The sequence below is a fragment of the Hylobates moloch genome, unplaced genomic scaffold (assembly GCF_009828535.3).
Source record: "Hylobates moloch isolate HMO894 unplaced genomic scaffold, HMol_V3 SCAFFOLD_3, whole genome shotgun sequence".
Taxonomy (NCBI): Eukaryota; Metazoa; Chordata; class Mammalia; order Primates; family Hylobatidae; genus Hylobates; species Hylobates moloch.
This window is the reverse complement of record NW_026652278.1, coordinates 56,192,250-56,210,776: the sequence shown is the minus strand read 5'-3', so window position 1 is coordinate 56,210,776 and position 18,527 is coordinate 56,192,250. Positions and strand designations below refer to the sequence as shown.

Here is an 18,527-nt window from a genome sequence, read left to right as displayed (position 1 = left end):
GGGAGAGTTTGACAATGACCACAATCCTGCTGTCAGCTCTGTGGACATGATGGTGACAAAAAAATCTTCCTGAAGTGGTAATAACAAGCCCGTAGATATTAGCAGTGGTAAGCAACGGGGTAGCTGCCAAGAGGCAGCACCCACTGACATCAAAGGGTGCAGGCCAGTAGGGGTAGCTGCCAGGGCAGCCCAAGAGGCTACAGAAAATGCAATCTAATTGTAATCATTTCAAGTTCTTTACGACTTGGATTATGATCGCCCATAAATAAGAAAGCATCAGATGTATGGTGGGGACATGATCCAAGAGGAATTTAACTTAAACCCCACTCAAGAATATTTCGTGTTAATATTCCATCCAACCAAATAGTTCAAACTCTCAGACAGATACTATGAATATGACTTTCAGACAAAACAGTCATTTATTTGGTAAAATATATTATGTTACAAATACAGATTATTAAACTTCTAGTTCTCTAAGGGGGCATTTTGTTCATGTGAGTAGTTTATTTACAACTGGCAAGAACCGCATGTCTGACTAGACGTCAGACTCTTGTGTTACTTACGTAAACCTACTATTTGATTAAATTCACCAGCATAATCAATAGGGGGTTCTGGTTGTCACATTAATTACATTCTATGCAAATTCTATGGAAACATCATTTAATTAGATTTTTCACTTAGTACTTAACAGAGTATAAGAAATGTCATCATAGTTTTTTGCACATGGTAATGAAATCATTGGTACATTACCAAGATTAAATCATACAAGAATGTCTATCCTTCTGTTTTCCTCTGCTAAAATTATAAAGCTTCTTACAGTACCACCTGTGATGATAGGCAGGATACACAGAATTTCAAAGCTTTCTACAACACCTACCAATCTCCATGTCAGAATAAATTAGTGTTTCCAGCCTACTGTTTATTATTATGGCATTTTAGAGCTTAATAGTTCAATCTTAACATTAATACATCTGCCTTTATTGTGTGTTTAATATGTGCAGTGAATATGTTAAGTGCTCCATTTACATAATTGTATTTAATCTTCGAAGAAACACTTTGAGGTTTCTTTCCCATTATACAGAGGTGGAAACTGAGGCACAGATCACTTAGATGATAAAGAATAGAGCCAGGATTGACTCAGTTCTGATTCATTCCAAGTCCCATCTAGTTATTTTTTAGTTGCAGAAACAGGCCCAGAGAGATAAAGTGTCTTTCCAAAGTACACATAACTGGAAAGTGGCAGAGACAAAACTAGCACTCAGGTTTTCTGACTCCTGCCTGTTATTTTTATTGCCAGAGCCATCACTATAGGACTGAGAAGTTCAGCTATTTGTTTGTTTGTTTGTTCCATTTTTGTTTCAGCCAATAGCAGCCAGGCTCAGAGACGTGTGGGCAATATCCATTAGCACTGCTGCCTGTGATGTGTAGAGCAATCACATTTCTAATGGACTGTGTGTCTGAGTCCTTTCTTGTTCACCTAGCTTTTAAAGTGATCTGGACTAAATCTATTGCTCACTTGGCAATCAATATTTGGCATTGCTCCTCAAATGGTGGAGTTAGATATCTGGATTTTGCTTTCTCCTACATCCCTGGAAACTTTTTCCAGAGAGTGCCATACTGTAGGTCCCTTGTCCAAGAGCAAGAACTGTGACTGTTTCATAAAGAACCTTTCAGTCTAAACAGCAAATACGTGGCCATGCCTTTCCCTTGCTTTAAACACTCAGAAAAGAGTTTGTTTCTTATTTTTTTAATCACAGATGGGTGTTACGTTTTACCAGTTGCTTATTTGTATCTGTTGAACATATGGTTTTCTATTTTACTAATGTGGTGATTTATGACTGATTTTTGAATGTTGAGGCAACTTTGCATTCCTGACCACTTAGTCCTGATGTACTATCCTTTGTATATACTGGGAGGCAGGGCTCATTGGAGGCCACCAAAGTAATAGTTTACCAAAATGAAAATGCCACTATATTAATTACAAAAATGAAGTCTTTTTATTTAAATATCCTACTCTGGGCCACGCACGGTGCCTCCCACCTGTAATCCCAGCACTTTGGGAGTCCTAGGCAGGAGGATCACTTGAGCCGAGGAGTTGGAGACCAGCCTGCACAACATGGTGAAACCTCATCCCTACTAAAAATACAAAAATGCACTGGGCATGGTGGTACACGCCTGTAGTCCCAGCTACTCAGGAGACTGAGAAGGAGGATCACCTCATCCCAGGCAGTCAAGGCAGTGAACTGTGATTGTGCCTCTGTACTCCAGTGTGGGTGACAGAGTGAGACCCCTTTTGGAACAAACAAACAAAACAACAACATAAACCCAAAAAGCTTCTACTCTGTCTTCTGTGTTGAAGATGTGGTTGATGGTTGATATTTTGTGAGATTCTCTTGAAAAGAAATGTTTCGGAAATCCATATCTATATAGTGTTTCAATTCCAAGTTTTGCCTTAAAGATCCATTTATTCCTACTCTTCAAATAAAAAAGAAAAATTTTAACTTCTCTGACCTGTGCGATATTAAGGTCCCAAACCTCTTAAAAACTAAAATCTGCCAAGTTCCTTTTGCAAGACGGTTGGCTCAGAAGTTTGGGCTTCTAAAGAAATGAGAATTTAACATTTTTATATTGCACATATTTTCAGAAAATTTAGAATCCCATTAGTGTTCTTTATAACATGCCGTGCTCAAAACTAAATTTTTTCAGGCTTCAACCTTATGCATATAAAAATGGGTTCACCTCAAGTTCCTTATGATTTCTTTCCTTTAGAGGTGCTTGGCTTTTCTGCCTCCTTTAGTTTGACACTGGCTGTTTTGTGTACTCAGTCTTTTCACCACATGTCCCGAGGACCCAATTACTGAGTTTTTAATGAGATTAACTGTGGAGTCTGTATCTGTTCTGGCAGACACTCACAAGTGGTGTCTGCTCACAGTAAGTCATTCCACTTTTCAGTAATACTGTATTATGGTTGTGAATTTGAGTTTCATTTAGACTTCCAGTTTTAATCCTTGAACTCCCCTTTCTAGGGATGTGGTATTGCACAAGTGACAGCCTCCCATACCTCAGCTTTCCCGTCTGCACAGTGGGAGTTGTAAATGAGATACAGCGGGAAAAGCACTGAACAGTGTGTGAGCTATGGAGTGAGCATTCAATAAATATTATTACCATTGGACAAGTAATGATGAATACTCTTTCAGTTATTCAGAAGCAGGTTATTACATTTCCAGATTATCCAAAAACCTTTTTTTTTTCTTTTTACCTCTACTTACTCACTTGGATCTGCCTTTTAGCACTTTCAATATCATTTTAGCATTTGATTCCGTTTGGTTGGTTTTGAAGGTGGGAGAAGAGGGGAATTTGTGTTGACCCTAAGGCTACACCAATTTGGGAACCGTTTAAGTCCCTCAGAAGACTACAGTCCTGTACCATGTAATGACGTTTCAGTCAACTGTGAACAGTACATATGACAGCGGTCCCATAACATTATAATGGAGCTGAAAAATTCCTATTTCCTAGTGACATTGCAGCCATCTGAACACCACACATTACTCACATTCCATGATGCTGCTGCTGTGAACAAATGTATGATGCTGACAGTCATACAAAAGTATAGAACATATTAATACAATTAGGTACAGCACATAGTATTTGATAAGGATAACAAGGGACTCTATTACTGGTGTATGTGTTTACTATCCTTTTTGTCATTATTTTAGAATGTACTCCTGTTTATATATATTTTAAGTTAACTGTCAAACAGCCTTAGGCTGGTCTTTCAGGAGGTATTCCAGAAGAAGGCATTGTTATCGTAGGAGAGGACAGCTCCATATATGTTATTGCCCCAGAAGACAAAATTGTTATAAATATAACAAAATGTTTAAATGAAAAATACTTCATCAATCATGACGGCACATTCTTAGTGTTCAAGATAGTGATATGTTCTTTTTTCAAGCTGTAAACAAGTTTGATGCACATATGGGTTCCTGTTTCCCTTGCATTCAAACTCTGGATCCTTCTGAGTATCTGTAACTGACACATTGTAGACCACAAATTTAGACTAAGGGAATGCTTTCTAACACTGAGTCAGCTGCCTCTCTCCTACCCTAATTACTCTGTTTTATAATAACATTTTCCAGTGGGACAAAATGTGGAGGCGAAAAACAGTAATATTGATGATCCTGACCCTGTGTAAGCCTAGGCTAATGTGTGTGTATGTGTCCTAGATTTTAACAACAACAAAAAAAAGCCTAAAAAGTAAAAACATGAAAATAAAACACTTTTAAAGATAATAAAACTTATACAATAAGGATATAAAGAAGATATTTTTGTACAGCTATACAATGTGTTTGTACTTTAAGCCAAATGTTATTATAAAATAGCCAAAAGTTTTTTAAAAATTACGTTTACAAAATAAAAAAGTTATAGTAACCTAAGATTAATTTATTAATGAAGAAAGAAAAATATTATCTTAAAATTTAGTGTAGCCTGAGAGTACAGTGTTTGTAAAGTCCACAGGAATGTGTAGTAATGCCCTAGGCCTTCCCATTCACCCACTATTTACTCAGTGACTCACCCAGAACAACTTCCAGTCCTGCATGTTCCATTCCTAGTAAATGCCCTATACAGGCGTACCATTTTTTTAATTCTTTATTCATATTTTTACTGCACCTTTTCTATGTTTAGATACACAAATACTGATCATTGTGTTACAATTGCCTACAGGATTCAATCCAGTAACATGCTGTACAGGTTTGCAGCCTAGAAACAACGGGCTATACCATATAGCCTAGGTGTGTAGTAGGCTACGCCATCTAGGTTTGTGTAAGCACTCTATATGATGTTTGCACAACAATGCAATTGCCTAAGGACATGTTTCTCAGAATCTATCCCTGTTGTTAAGGGATGCATGACTGTATTACCAGACTATTAACAAATGAGGCCCACTGTGATACTTTTGCAGAATACCACATGATAGTAGTTCAATGTGTTGAGTGAGAAAATTAATAACTAAAAGTTGTTATAAATGTAACAAAATGTTTAAATGAAAAATACTTCATCAATCGGGATAGCACATACTTAGTTTTCAAGACAGTGATATGTTCTTTTTTCAAGCTGTAAACAAGTTTGATGCACATATGGGTTCCTGTTTCCCTTGCATTCAAACTCTGGACCCTTCTGAGTATCTGTAACTGACACATTGTAGACCACAAATTTAGACTAAGGTAAGGCTTTCTTACACTGAGTCAGCTGCCTCTCTGCTACCCTAATTACTCTGTTTTATAATCAGCATTGCTGGTACACAATAGTCTGGCAATTTAAATGGAAGTATTTGTGCTATGTAATGATAGCTGGCAACTCTCTGTGGTTTGGGATAGCTCAGGACAGATACTCCTTGATTAATTACTCTGCTCAATCAGAAGGAAGCATTCTTGTTATGTTGCTGTGCATGATTGATCCATGTCTGTACAGCATTTTTTTGTTATTTACTCTGATGTTCACAAAGTGTGTTCAGTTAACACGTGAATTGAATTGTGGCATTTTAAAACCATAAAGAAGATTCCCCTTGCTGGCCAGGTGTGGTGGCTCACACCTGTAATCCCAGCACTTTGGGAGGCCGAAGCAGGCGGATCACGAGATCAGGAGTTCACGACCAGCCTTGCCAACATGGTGAAACCCCATCTACTAAAAATACAAAAATTAGCTGGAAGTGTGGTGCACGCCTGTAATCCCAGCTACTTAGGAGGCTGAGGCAGGAGAATCGCTTGAACCCAGGAAGCAGAGGTTGCAGTAAGCAGAGATGGCACCACTACATTCCAGCCTGGGCAACAGAACGAGACTACATCTTAAAAAAAAAAAAAAAGGAAGAAAGAAAGAAAAGAAAAGGTTCCCCTTGTCAAATAAGTTTGGGTAGCTCAAGGTGGACTATTTCCCTCTTATAAATGCATAATTTACTTTCACATATAAATGCCCTGAGAACCCTTATTAGAAATTATAATTTTCTTTAAGAAGAGGATAAAATATGAACTATTTCTGAAACTTGACCATTTATGTTAAAAAATAAAAGGCTATTTCCCTTTTTTTAATAGTTTCACTCAGGGCTGGTACAACAGAACACACTTTGGGAAATGTTACTTGACCAACTTACCTCCTTTTATTTATTAAATTCACTATTTGGGTAATTTCAAAAATGATTTTGTCACCTTTCCTTCCATCCAATTTTTCTCCTCTTTCTCATCCTTTTTTTCAAGTAGGTTTCCAGATTTAACAAATAAGAATACACTACACCACTGACACTTGAATTTTAAATAAACTGAATAATCTCTTGGTACAGGTATGTCCCAAATATTGCATGGGATATTTGAATGTAATTGGGTGTCCTCTATTTTATCTGGCAACCCTAAACCCAAGCCAAATGATAGCCATCAGTGAGTAAATAATAAAACTGTCAGTTTAATTTAATAAGAAGAACATGGAAAGAATTCATTCATAATCCCAGCACTTTGGGAGGCCGAGGCGGGCGGATCACGAGGTCAGGAGATCGAGACCACAGTGAAACCCCGTCTCTACTAAAAATACAAAAAATTAGCCGGGCGTGGTGGCGGGCGCCTGTAGTCCCAGCTACTCGGAGAGGCTGAGGCAGGAGAATGGCGTGAACCCGGGAGGCGGAGCTTGCAGTGAGCCGAGATCGCGCCACTGCACTCCAGCCTGGGCGACAGAGCGAGACTCCATCTCAAAAACAAACAAAAAAAAAGAATTCATTCAGTGCTCATTGAATATGTTTTTAAATATTTCCAAAATAAAACTGTAAAGCCTTTTTGAGACTGCTATATCTTCTGTATTTTTATAATAATTTCAACACGAAGAGTGTAATAACCCTGGTACTCTGGTCTGTCATAAACTCTTTTACTTCACTCAGAGCACTTTCATTTTACAGAGGAAGAAACTGGACTCAGAGAAGTGACTTGACTTGCCCAAGGAAATTCTCCCACAGGAGCTGATAACTGCCAGGCTTGAGGCATTTTCTACTTTCAAGCCAATGGTCTATATTCTCACCAGGCTAATGTTCATTGTATTTGTAGAGCCAAATAAATAAATAAATAAAACTACACACAAACACACACACACATACACTTTTAAAAAAGGTAATGGTTATAATTAGCCAAGTTTACCTATTTAATTGATTAAACCACAATAACATGGAATAAAGTAAATTTAAAGCTTAAAATTACACTGGATGTAACTTAATGTTTTTTTTAACAGGACATTTTACTATCTCCCAATATCTCAGTCCCTCATTAATGTGTAGTAGGAAAGAGTATAAACTGAAAGTGAATTTCAAAGGGTTTTACATGTGTCTTTGTGTTTCTATTTATAAACTATTGTTCAGGATATATATGCTTTTTTTTCATCATTAGCCACCTCAACTGTTTTATCGAGAAGAAACATCAAGCCCAGAAATATTACAGTATAAACAAGATACTGTTATTACACTATACTGTTATCACTGTAATAACAGTATACTGTATACTGTAATTATGGTATAAATGATAATGCTTATAAAAACAACAGGTGTGATAGATTTCTTTCTATAGAAAACAGAACTCCTTATCTTCACAGTACATGGCATATCACCTCTGTTATTAAAAAGAGGAATTGTTTGGATTGAGGTATTGAAAACTGTTAAGACAAAAGTCGCTTAGGTACTACTTTTTGTTTCCTAGGAGTGTCTCATTTGGTATTCATCCCACACAAATGCCACTGTTTCTTCAGGTGCCATGTAACTTCAGAGAAAGGCATGAGAGAAGCAGGGTCTTCAGCAAGGATATGGGATTGGCCAAGAATTAAGAAGAAAGAAGCCTCACTTTAGAACTAATGGGGTCTTGTGTGTATAGCTTATTCCCCCACTGGATAGATATGGATACTTAAACATCGAGAAATCTTTATTCTCTACCTGAATAGTTGAGAACAAACGATACACTCACGGGGAGGCTAACCTTACCCATGTTGTCCATATATTTAAATGAAATTTTATAATAACTCCATCTGTTGAAATGGGCTGTGTGTTTTTCCACATGACTTTCCCATTTTATCTCATCAACCTGACCTTGCTGGCACAAGGTACAATCACTGTAGTATCCTGCTTGTTTCATCAGGAAGTGGAGCAATAGTTTAATTTGTTAAGGAAATCACAAGGAATGAACTAAAGATTGCATTGTTTATTTCCCACAAATTGTGTTTTCTTTGAATTCGTGGTTGTGAGGGCATGTCGCTCATCGACACCTGATCCACAAGTATTGGCTGTTTGTCAAGGACCCCGAGAATCTTGAAGTTGTCAGGTCATAGAGATCAGTTCTCTTCAACTCTACTCAACCTTTAATCTACATGAAACTTTGGATATATAAAATACTAAGGTAGTTTACCTGAGTTTGATATCAGAATGTAAGATGAGCTGTAGCCCATTAGTCTTTCAAGTACACAGGGTGATGTCATGCATTGTAATCAGCAATACTTTGAATGAATAAGGACGGGTAAATATGAAATGCTAATTATATGAAAGTAGAACCTTTCTCTGTCAGTAGTACCTACTTTAAGATAAATAATACTTTCTAAGTATTTGACCTGTGGCAAGTGACTTGCTCTTTTTGATCCTCGGCTTCCTCCTCTATAAAATGGGGATAATAGTGGTGCCTCCTTCATTAAGTCATTGTGAGGAGTTAATGAAAGTGAGTGTAAAAGCATTTGGCTCCATGCCCAACACATAGTGGGTACTTACTAAGTGCTAATTAGTATTATTACAGCTTAAAAAGACAGGTGGTGATCTTGGTGTTTATTATTATCATGCCCACTAGTCCCATACTTGTTTATGACACTGTAATCTTTGTGAAACATATTTTATGATCTCAAAGTGCCTTTTCATGGGTGATCAGTGTTGACAGTGGTCACAGTAGAACAGATAACACCATAAAAGACAGTTTTAAAATTCCAGCTTTAAAATTCCAGCTTTGTCATAAATCATATAGCTGGCCTTTATATATGAGTGATTAGAATAAATTACAACTAAGGTGTCTTATAAAAGTTTTATCATGTACCATTCTTTTTTTGGGGGGCGGGGGGTGGTGACAGAGTCTCGCTCTATTGCCCAGGCTGGAGTGCAGTGTCATGATCTCAGCTCACTGCAACCTCTGCCTCCTGGGTTCAAGCAATTCTCCTGCCTCAGCCTCCTGAGTAACTGGGATTACAGGTGCCTGCCAGCATGCCCGGCTAATTTTTTGTATTTTTAATAGAGACGGGGTTTCATCATGTTGACCAGGCTGGTCTCATACTCCTGACCTCAGGCAATCTGCCCACCTTGGCCTCCCAAATCATTTACCATTATTAACAACCATTGACTATGCACTTTCCTGCCCAAAGTGCCATTCAAAGCACCATGGGGATGGAGAAGCATGAAGCTTCCATGCCTCTCACCAAATCTTCAAGCTCCTCTAAGATTGATACCATGACAGGATGTGAGCCTTAGCCTCTGATCCCTGGAATCATCGGCTTATGTTTACAAGCTAAGTGATTGTGCACGTTCAATGCTGATCCTGAAGTGTTTAATGGCTTATGTTACCCACATGTGATGCAGTTAACTACTTGACCATAAAGGGGGAGTTTGCCAAATGATAAATTTAGGTCATGTGAAATATTAAAGTAGGCATAAATATTTACAGAGCTAAGGATACTCTGAAATTGTGTGTAGAGAGAAGGATATTATTGAGTCCAGTGCAAGAAGTGAGGTCATCTTTGCTTTTAGATTAGGAACCATTATGAAAGGAGGGGTGGTGCCAGTTGAAGAAAGCCTCACAATTCAGCTTCTTTCCAGGAACTGGTGGGTAGGTCTCCTTCCAGGACACTGGTGTTTCTAAAGCACTTGTATTCTTTTTGAAGCGGTATCTATATACAAGTTAGTGTACTATACACTAAATTTCTTCAAAAGCTTTGCATCCACATAGTCAGAAGATCAGGGTTAGAATTTTGTATTAGTCAGAATTCTGGTTCCCCCTCTGCTAACAGAGAGCAAGTCATTTACCCTCTTGGAAATGTCTTTTCCCCATCTCTCCCATTTGGAATAATTCTTAAGGTTGTCATAAAGATTAAATGGCATGTATGTTACAGATGCTTGGTATGCAGGAAAATGTGATATGAACATAGGGGAAATTATTTTTCTGAAATAGGGTGTTTGTGTATGTATTTGTAGTCCACTTACTTTCCTAGTTTCTGCATGTAGTTTAGCTAACTTGTACAGATGGGAGAAAACACAGCAGTTGCAAGTCAAAGGCAGAGCAAAACGTTCAAACCTCAAATACTAAATTTTCTACCTCATACAATTTGGTGGAAGCTTTTATGTATAATACTTACAGTCAGCATTTGGGGAGGGAGGAGTTGGGGGAATGATACAGTTGCTATATTATTAATCTTTGGCACTCCTAAATTAAATGATATCCTATGCTGCACAGCATTGTTTAAGGGGCCTCATAATGAGCCCACTTTTACACTTACGAGTAGGTATAGAGCTTTACATCTTACAAAACATTTTCCACAAACATTATTTCATTTAGTCCCCTCAAGGACTTTTTGGAAAGTTATTATTCTTGTCCCCATTTGATATATGGAACTTCGCGGTGCAGTGGGTTAAGGAAGTAGCACAGAATTACATCCTAGTTAGTGAGATGGCCAAAATACAATACCGTTTTCTTTCTCTTTCTGTTACCCTCTGATCCCTTTAATCTATGTTTCGTTTTTGGTTTTTTAAACTTGTTTCATAAAGAGAAAGTTATATGAAACAGGTGGTCAGGCAAGATAGCCTTAAACGTGCTATGACACATAAATGTAATTTATTTTTAATTAGGTAAAGTTGAAATCTAGCATTAACACCTTTTGTAATATTAAGAATGTAGTTCATGAAATAAATTTCTCTCTCAAATGCAGATTTTTTCCAGTACAAAATCATATTTTTGCTTTTTAAAATGTCAAAGATACACATTATACATTAAACTGTTGTCTTTTTCTTTTCTAGAGTTGTGACATACATGTTTTCCAATCTGCTATGCCATGCCTAAACAAAGTCAGACAGATGACCATAAAAACTGTTTGCTACCTCCTCTTATGCATGTTGAGCTAGACCAGTGGAACACCATCTTGGTGGGACAAATTTTGACAGAAAGACTGCAGTTAGAGTTGCAGATCACATTTTTACCAAACTCACCCTACCCCAACAGAAAACCTAATGAATGAATCCACACAGAAAGGACTTTAGGCAAACCTACACAAATAATTTAACATGCTATAAGAAAAGGATACCTTTTGGTCTATTTTCAGTACATAGCCTACATTTCATTGGTGCCCAGTAAAATAGAAACTGCAATGGAAAAGACACTTTGTCTTCACAGAACTAACAATGAAAAGTGCAGAGTATCTAATGCTTCTGTCTTTAAATGGGTAATCATAGGAAATGCCAAGAATAGATCCATTAGGTTAGCCTGAGTATTTATCTATAAATTTGTTTCCAAAGTTATGCTTTTTAAAAAAAAAAAAAAAGCTTCTCCTGGAAACCACATCAATACCAACAGTCATAACTGGACTGCAAACCTAAGAGTTAATTTCCACCTGTAGCTTTTAGGAAAAATACATCACTTTTTAGTTGATTCCCACAACCAAAACTTGCTCTGATTTCCCCCAGAACAGTGGGAAGAAAATAGGAGCTTTAGAGATCTGAAGAGTTGGTCTGAGTAATACCTGAGATAATTCCCAAGTAGTCAAAATCCTGCAGAGCTGGGCCACTCAGGCTGAAGGGTCTTTCACTTTTACCCAAGTGTAAAAAACTATGAACACACAGATTCGTTCAAAGACAGCCTGTGGTATTTGGGACAGAAAGGGTTAGTGATGGTAGGTTATGCCTTGATGTTGACATATCCATGACATGAAAGCTGGGGAAGGGACCCTAGATGGAAGGCTGCACATCATCTTGTTTGAGACTTGTCTGACTCAGACGCACCTTGGAGAAGCATCTACTTTAGCAGGAATATTAGAGTAACTGAACACAATAAGGTATTTTAGGAGAAACAGAGGTCTCAGGAGGTCAAGTCATTTTCTTTATGACCCGTCAATACTTAGCATTAATGAAGAGCCTCAGAACAGTCAGTCTTTCCTGTTTGTCATCACTAGCTGGAGCCCAACAGCCTATTAGGCCCGTGCTGTCCAGACTGACCTCATTGCTAGAAGCTAACACGTAAAATGATTTGTACAAGAAAGTTGCCACTAAACCACTGCTAAAGGCCAGTGTGCAGCCTTCTTATTCTCCTCTGTAGTCCAGAAGCATTTCCTTAAAAGTCGGAAAATCCATAAGCATGAGCAGCATAAATATGTCACCAGCCTCTTCCTCTTTAGGAAGCCAAAAAGTTGTCGGGTGTTATTAAAGCCACTGGCTTAACTGCAAGAATCTACTCCAACAACTGTTTCTCAATATACCTTTCTACCAAATACTTATTCTTTAAAATGGGCCATACATGAGCTTATTCTCTTTCGTGCTTCAAACCCCTGTTAGTACTAGTCCCCAAAATTTCTCTGTAACTCCTGGAACTCATCATCCAGGATAATTTCTTCTAAATAGCCAATGACAGCATCACATGCTGCATCCAGAGCAGAGAGATGGACGCATGAAGCTCTCTTCTTAGGTTAGGCCTGATTGGACAAAGCCACTGCTGTGACCAGCTGCATTGGCCCCAGGAGGCATCTGCACCTGTCACAAGGCTCAGCCTCGGCTACATGTGGCTAAGGTCTCCCTGTTCCTTACCAACCACTGAAATGCAGTCTTATAAAATAAACCTGAAAAGACTCTTTCTATAGGAGTTTTATGTAAGTACTTCTCTTACCTAAGAATGTTCTTGATAAAATTGATGGCAATAAAAATGTTGAACAATATATTTAAGTTGAAAATATACCTTGGGATGGTAGTTTAATTTGCAATTTGAAAATTCTACCACCCCAGAATGTATTTTTTTAAACTCTTAAAAACTCAACAGTAAAAAGATAGACAATCCAATTATAAAATAGGCAAAAGACTTGAGCAGATATTTCAGCAAAGAGGAGACAAGAATGGCAAAAAAAAAAGCCAATGAAAATATATTCAATATTATTATTCATTAGGGGAATGCAAAGTAACACTACAATGAGTTGTCTCTACACGACTATTATAACAAGTGAAACTTTGTAAAAAATGATGATAATACAAATGCTAGTGAGGATGTGGAGATCTCTCATACATTACTGGTGGAAATGTGAATGGTGCAGCCATTCTGGAAAATGGTTTAGCAGTTTTTTATTTAGCATATGACCTAGCAATTGCATTCTTCAGTATTCATCCCACAGAAATAAAAACTTATGCTCACACAAAACCTATACACAAATGTTTACGGAAGTGTTTTTCATAATATTAATAGCAAAATACTGGAAACTACTCAAATATCCTTTAGTGGGTGAATGGATAAACAAACTCTGCTACATCCATGCAATAAAAATTTATTCAGCAATAATAAGGAATGAACTATTGATACGTTCAACACCATGGATGAAACTCAAGAGCATTATGCTTAGTAAAAAAACAAACAAACAAAAAAAGTCAATCTCAAAACATTACATACTTACCTTCCCATTAATATAACAGTCTCACAATAAAAAAACCTCTAGAGATGGAGAACAGATTAATGGTTGGGGATTGGGGGTGCAAATATAAAGAGGTAGTATGAGAGGATTCTTCTGTGATAGTGGAACAATTCTATGTCTAGATTGTGGGATTTTTTTTAATTCTATGACTTTGATAAAATATTTGCCATAAAAGCTAGTCACAAGTTTTAAAATTACCTTTGTGCAATAGAAACATGAAAGTGTTTAAAGATACAATGTTGCTTTAATTCCATTTAGGTACCATTTTTATGTTTACTTGAAGGGAATTGTACTGATTCTATCAGCAAGCAATGATTTTAGTATACAAAAATGGATCGTTTCATGGAAATAACAAGAGGAGAGATACACTCATGACAGTGATTACAGGCATTATTTGATATGATTCCTTTTCTCTCTTTTCCTATTAGCAAAATACGGTCTGTACTACTTGCTGCATTTTCTCCAACTTTTCCACAGTCTGAGGTTTTATACGTAAAGTTTGGGGCTACATAGTACCATGTGGCAACGTCTTTCTCTGATCACTGCCCTTGTTTGGAGGGACTTCCCAGAACAATGACTTTTCCTCTGCTGTATCTGAATTACTGTTGATACCAACTTATTTTCTTGAAAGGTCTTCCAGTTTCCCTCAGATTTAGGCATTCAACTAGGTAATTCCAAGATGGCTGACTGTTCTTTATCCCCTTTAGAAGGAGCATCTTTTGGAAGCCTGTGAGCCTTGGTGTGCCCTGGGGGTGGAGGTCAAGAGCTGAAGGGTACCCTGCCAGGTGGGGTCTTTGTGTGTCTTTCTGGTATAGACGCCTGCCTATTATTTAAGAGAAGCATGACACTGAATTTTTTTAAATTTAGAACTGAGAAAATGGAAGAAACTGAGGAAAAGCAGGCTGTTAAAAAGCAGGTCAGTGATAAAATAAGACTTTGGCACAGACCACCCCAAGTGCAAATGCAACTGTCAAGACATCAGAAAACTAACTTCTCCATGCCTGTTACCTCGTCTGTAAAATAATTAGATAATAATAGCATCTGCCTTATCAGTTGTTGTGGGGATTACATGAGAAAATGTGTTTTAAGCCACCCAGCCCTGTGCCCGCCACATATGAGGGCCGCGATACATGTTGATTCCCATTTCTTTTGAGTTTCTACCCTATTTTTTAGCTGCCAGGGCAGTTTGATGAGAAATGGCTTGTAATGAAGAGGACTGATTGCTAGGAGTGAACAGGGTTAATTAACTTTTCCCAAGAAATTTGTACCTGAAAAGAATGTATTTTGATTAAGATTTTCAAGATGGAGTCATTTTGCAAAATACTAAGGGAAGTCAGTTTTTTTGTTTTTTTTTTCTGAGAAGGAGTCTTGCTCTGTCGCCCAGGCTGGAGTGCAGTGGTGCAATCTCAGCTCACTGCAACCTCCGCCTCCCAGGTTCAAGCGATTTTTCTGCCTCAGTCTCCCAAGTAGCTGGGACTACAGGCGTGCGCCACCACGCCCAGCCAATTTTTGTATTTTTAATAGAGACGGGGTTTTACCATATTGGCCAGGCTGGTCTCGAACTGCTGACCTCGTGATCCGCCCGCCTCGGCCTCCCAAAGTGCTGAGATTACAGGCGTGAGCCACCCCCGCGGGCCGGGAAGTCAGTTTTATGCCAAGTAAATGATCACCCACCTCTTGGATGTGTTCTTGGAGTAGACACCTGTACTTGACTTTTCACTACCCTCTCTTTCCGGTATCAAAGACTAGGGCCTTGGTAACTCCATTTTCAAAGATACTGCCGTGGGAATGGCTTAAACAAAGGAGGTTGCCGGTGATGACTTTCCTCGTAAAAACATTGGATTCCACTATTTTCTGGGGTCTCTTGGGGATTCAGAGAGCACCAGGCAAGCCTTTGACTTCAAGAGAACATAAGCAAGTGAGGAAGAGTAGAAATATCCACTGGACTGGAATTCAACTGGGAATCTTGGCTGGAGGGTAATTAATCAGGAAACTGAAGACGGTTTCCTGGAAGAAACTGAGGGACCGAGAAGTGTGTTTGCTTTTAGAATTTTTTCACGCATCCTGTTTTTGGGGGAATAAGCCAAAGAAGTATCCCTTATAATAGGATGGACTCTCTTTTCCCAGTCCTTCAGTATCTCAGGAACACATTACCTGAGAACTGGTGAGGCCAAGAATGACATTGTTTCCATCTTTGTATCCCCAGCTCTCCGCACACAGCCTACTCAATAAAGGTTTATTAAATGAATATATTCATTCCTCTGGGTAGCTGAACACAGTTGTGTCTTTATTCCCCAGTGATCTCTTGACAGGCTAGGAGTGATGGGTTTTGTAAGGCGTACTAATTTTAGCAAACTGACTGAAAGCTCCCTGATGGCAGGGACCCGGTTGTTTGCTTTCACTGTCACCTCCGTAGAGCTTGGCAAGGCACCTGGCATCTTGTCACTCTATAAGCATTTATGCGAACGCATGAAAACTACCCCTGGTTCTGTCCTCAGAACTCACGGTCAGCCTGGAAGAGAGAGAAGTTTTGTGAGGCGGCATGGGCTGTCTTGGAAGACCAAGACAGCCTATGGAGGCCACAGTCAATTTCACCTCCTCACTCAGCCATTTGCAGGAGGTTGTAAATCACCTCTGTACCCGGGTCGGGGTCAGCGGTGCGTCCCTACGCCCCCTGGGGGGACCCCTCCCGCCAAGTCGCGGAGGAAGGTAACCCAGAATGGAGGAGCCAGCCAGCACGTGCAGCCGCCCAGGGAGGAGGACGCTGGGCTAATGCAGCCCTTAGTCAGCAGCTGGGCTCGGTTTTGAAACAAAAGCCAATGTCCTCCCTCGGAGTCCGCGGCCGGTCAGCTCATAGGGGGAAGAAAGCCATGCTGCCCAGCCGGTTAGTGGCCCAACTTACTTTTCCAGAGCCTGGGACAAAGGGCCAGCAAAGGCACGGGAGTGGGTGGGATGTTGGGGATGGGGTACGGGGACACAGATGGCCCAGACTCTCCCTTCCCGGCAGCGCGGGGAAAGGGCTGGGGTCTCCCATGCTCTGTGTCGGTTTGTCCCGGGCGATCCGCCTCCGTGCCCGGGCCCGTCGGGTCTGCGTAGAGCTGAGGCACCTTTGCCACCCGTGTCCCAGAGCACAGACACACCAGGCCCCGGTTTCATGAATGAAATCCAATCGTGCGGATATAAATAGCCGCGAAGCCTGCTAACGTCACAGTGAGCGGCGGCCGCCACGGCGGCGGAGCGAGGTGCCGGGTGCTCCGTTCCGCCTGGCTGCCCCGCCTGGGAGCGGGGTGGGGGCAGGCGAAGGGGAGGGCTGCGGGTGGAAAGGGGCGAGCCCCTCTCGCCCGGGACTGGGAAGAGCGGCCACGGCGCCGGGCGAGGCGGCAGGGCGAGGCAGTGCCATGCTGCCTTTGTGCAAAGTTGGGCGGCGGGCGGCGCGCCGCGCGCAGGGGCCCCGCACACCCGCGACCGCGCGCAGCCGTGGCTGCTGCTGAGTGGCGGGGGCCCCCCCGCTCCCCCCGGCCCTTGAAGGCGGAGAGAGCTCGCGTCTCGCTCGGCTTCAGGGTAGGTTCTGTGTCGTGAGTGCTCTATGCTATGAAACTTCTCCGAGCAGCCGCTGCGGAGCCCCCACCGCCCCGGCCCCAGCGGGTGGCAAGTGGGGGCCCCAGGCCGTGCCACGCGGCCAGCAGCGCCCCGAGAGAGAGTTGTGGGACCGAGCCGCTAGGGGGGCCTCCCTCGCCTCTTCGAGAGGCCGGGAACCCTCCCATCAGAGGCGAGCACAAGAGATTTCTAGGAGCGCCCGCACAACCGCACCCCTAACTTGGAGCTGAGAAAATGTACAACAGGCACCCTTAGCAGGCTGGCTGCGCCAGGGAGGGGGTGGTGCCGCGCCGACGAGAAGGCGCTTCCCCTTCGAAGGCCAGTGTGGGGAGGCCGGGCGGGGACCGGAGGACCCGGACAGGGGAATACGCTAGCCCCTTTGGCGCTTGCACCCTCTTGAGAGTTGACTGGCCAGCCCACAGTCGCTCCCCTCCCCTCCCCCGCAACCCCGTGTCTATGGAGTCTGTTGTGAGTTGCTGTGACAACAGGAGGAGCTGCCATGAGGGGCTTGCAGAGCACCTTACCTTGCCTGTGTGTGCTCAGCTTTGGGGAAAACAACCAAGGGGTGATGTGCAGACAGGATAATCCAGCCCTCTGCCCCCCGAAAAGAAGTGGAAGGCAGGCACAACTATGTAGAAATATATTATTAGATCCTACTGTTAGCTGCACCGTTTCCATCCCCAGCGGTATCAAACATCTCAACTGAGGAGCAATGTCAATATTTAGACTTGGACAAGCCAGAAAGTTAGAAGGGAGCGCCAAGCACAGGGTTTTGACTTGGCTTTGCACGTTAGCACACAAGCTGTGCCTTTGGAGCTGACTGTACACAATTGCTGGGGGCAAAAATGCATGAAGGTTAATATATACACAGAGGCACCCAGATCTAGGAAAATCTAGGAAGTTAAGACCAGAAGAGTCGCCCTGACTTTGAACTTCCCCATCCTGTGCTGTTCACTGAGCCTTGTTGAACTCCAGCCAGACGCTCAGCTTGAGATTTCACTGGTTTGGGGCTCCCCCACCCCCAACCGCTGCTGTGGTGTACGTTCTACACTAACATACTCTAAACCGAAAAAAAAAAAAATACCGTTATCAGTGGTTTCATCTTTGTATAAGTCCTCTGACGAGCAGCAGATAGTGGTAAATAGTCAAGAGGCTGTGTTTGTTTGGTCTTAGCAAGCCTTAGACCTTTTTAAACATACTCTGGTAAGTTTGTTTACAAACCCTATTTA

The 18,527-nt window shown here is 41.0% G+C and overlaps 1 protein-coding gene across 11 annotated transcripts in view; it reads left to right on the top strand.

The window, feature by feature from the left end:
* The window catches only part of RHOBTB1 (Rho related BTB domain containing 1), a 114,804-nt gene that overhangs the window by 25,023 nt on the left and 71,254 nt on the right, over window positions 1–18,527 (top strand). For 3 of the 11 annotated variants that reach the window (XM_058436274.1, XM_058436271.1, XM_058436272.1), the window contains exon 1: window positions 17,136–17,262. The exons of 2 other annotated variants lie outside the window; for them this stretch is intronic. The gene's annotated coding sequence lies outside the window, so the exon portion shown is untranslated. Of the gene's footprint in view, window positions 1–17,047; window positions 17,263–17,357; window positions 17,535–18,406; window positions 18,502–18,527 lie in introns of those variants that run through there. 6 more of the 11 variants (XM_032138023.2, XM_058436277.1, XM_058436276.1 and 3 more) reach the window with 5 other exon arrangements.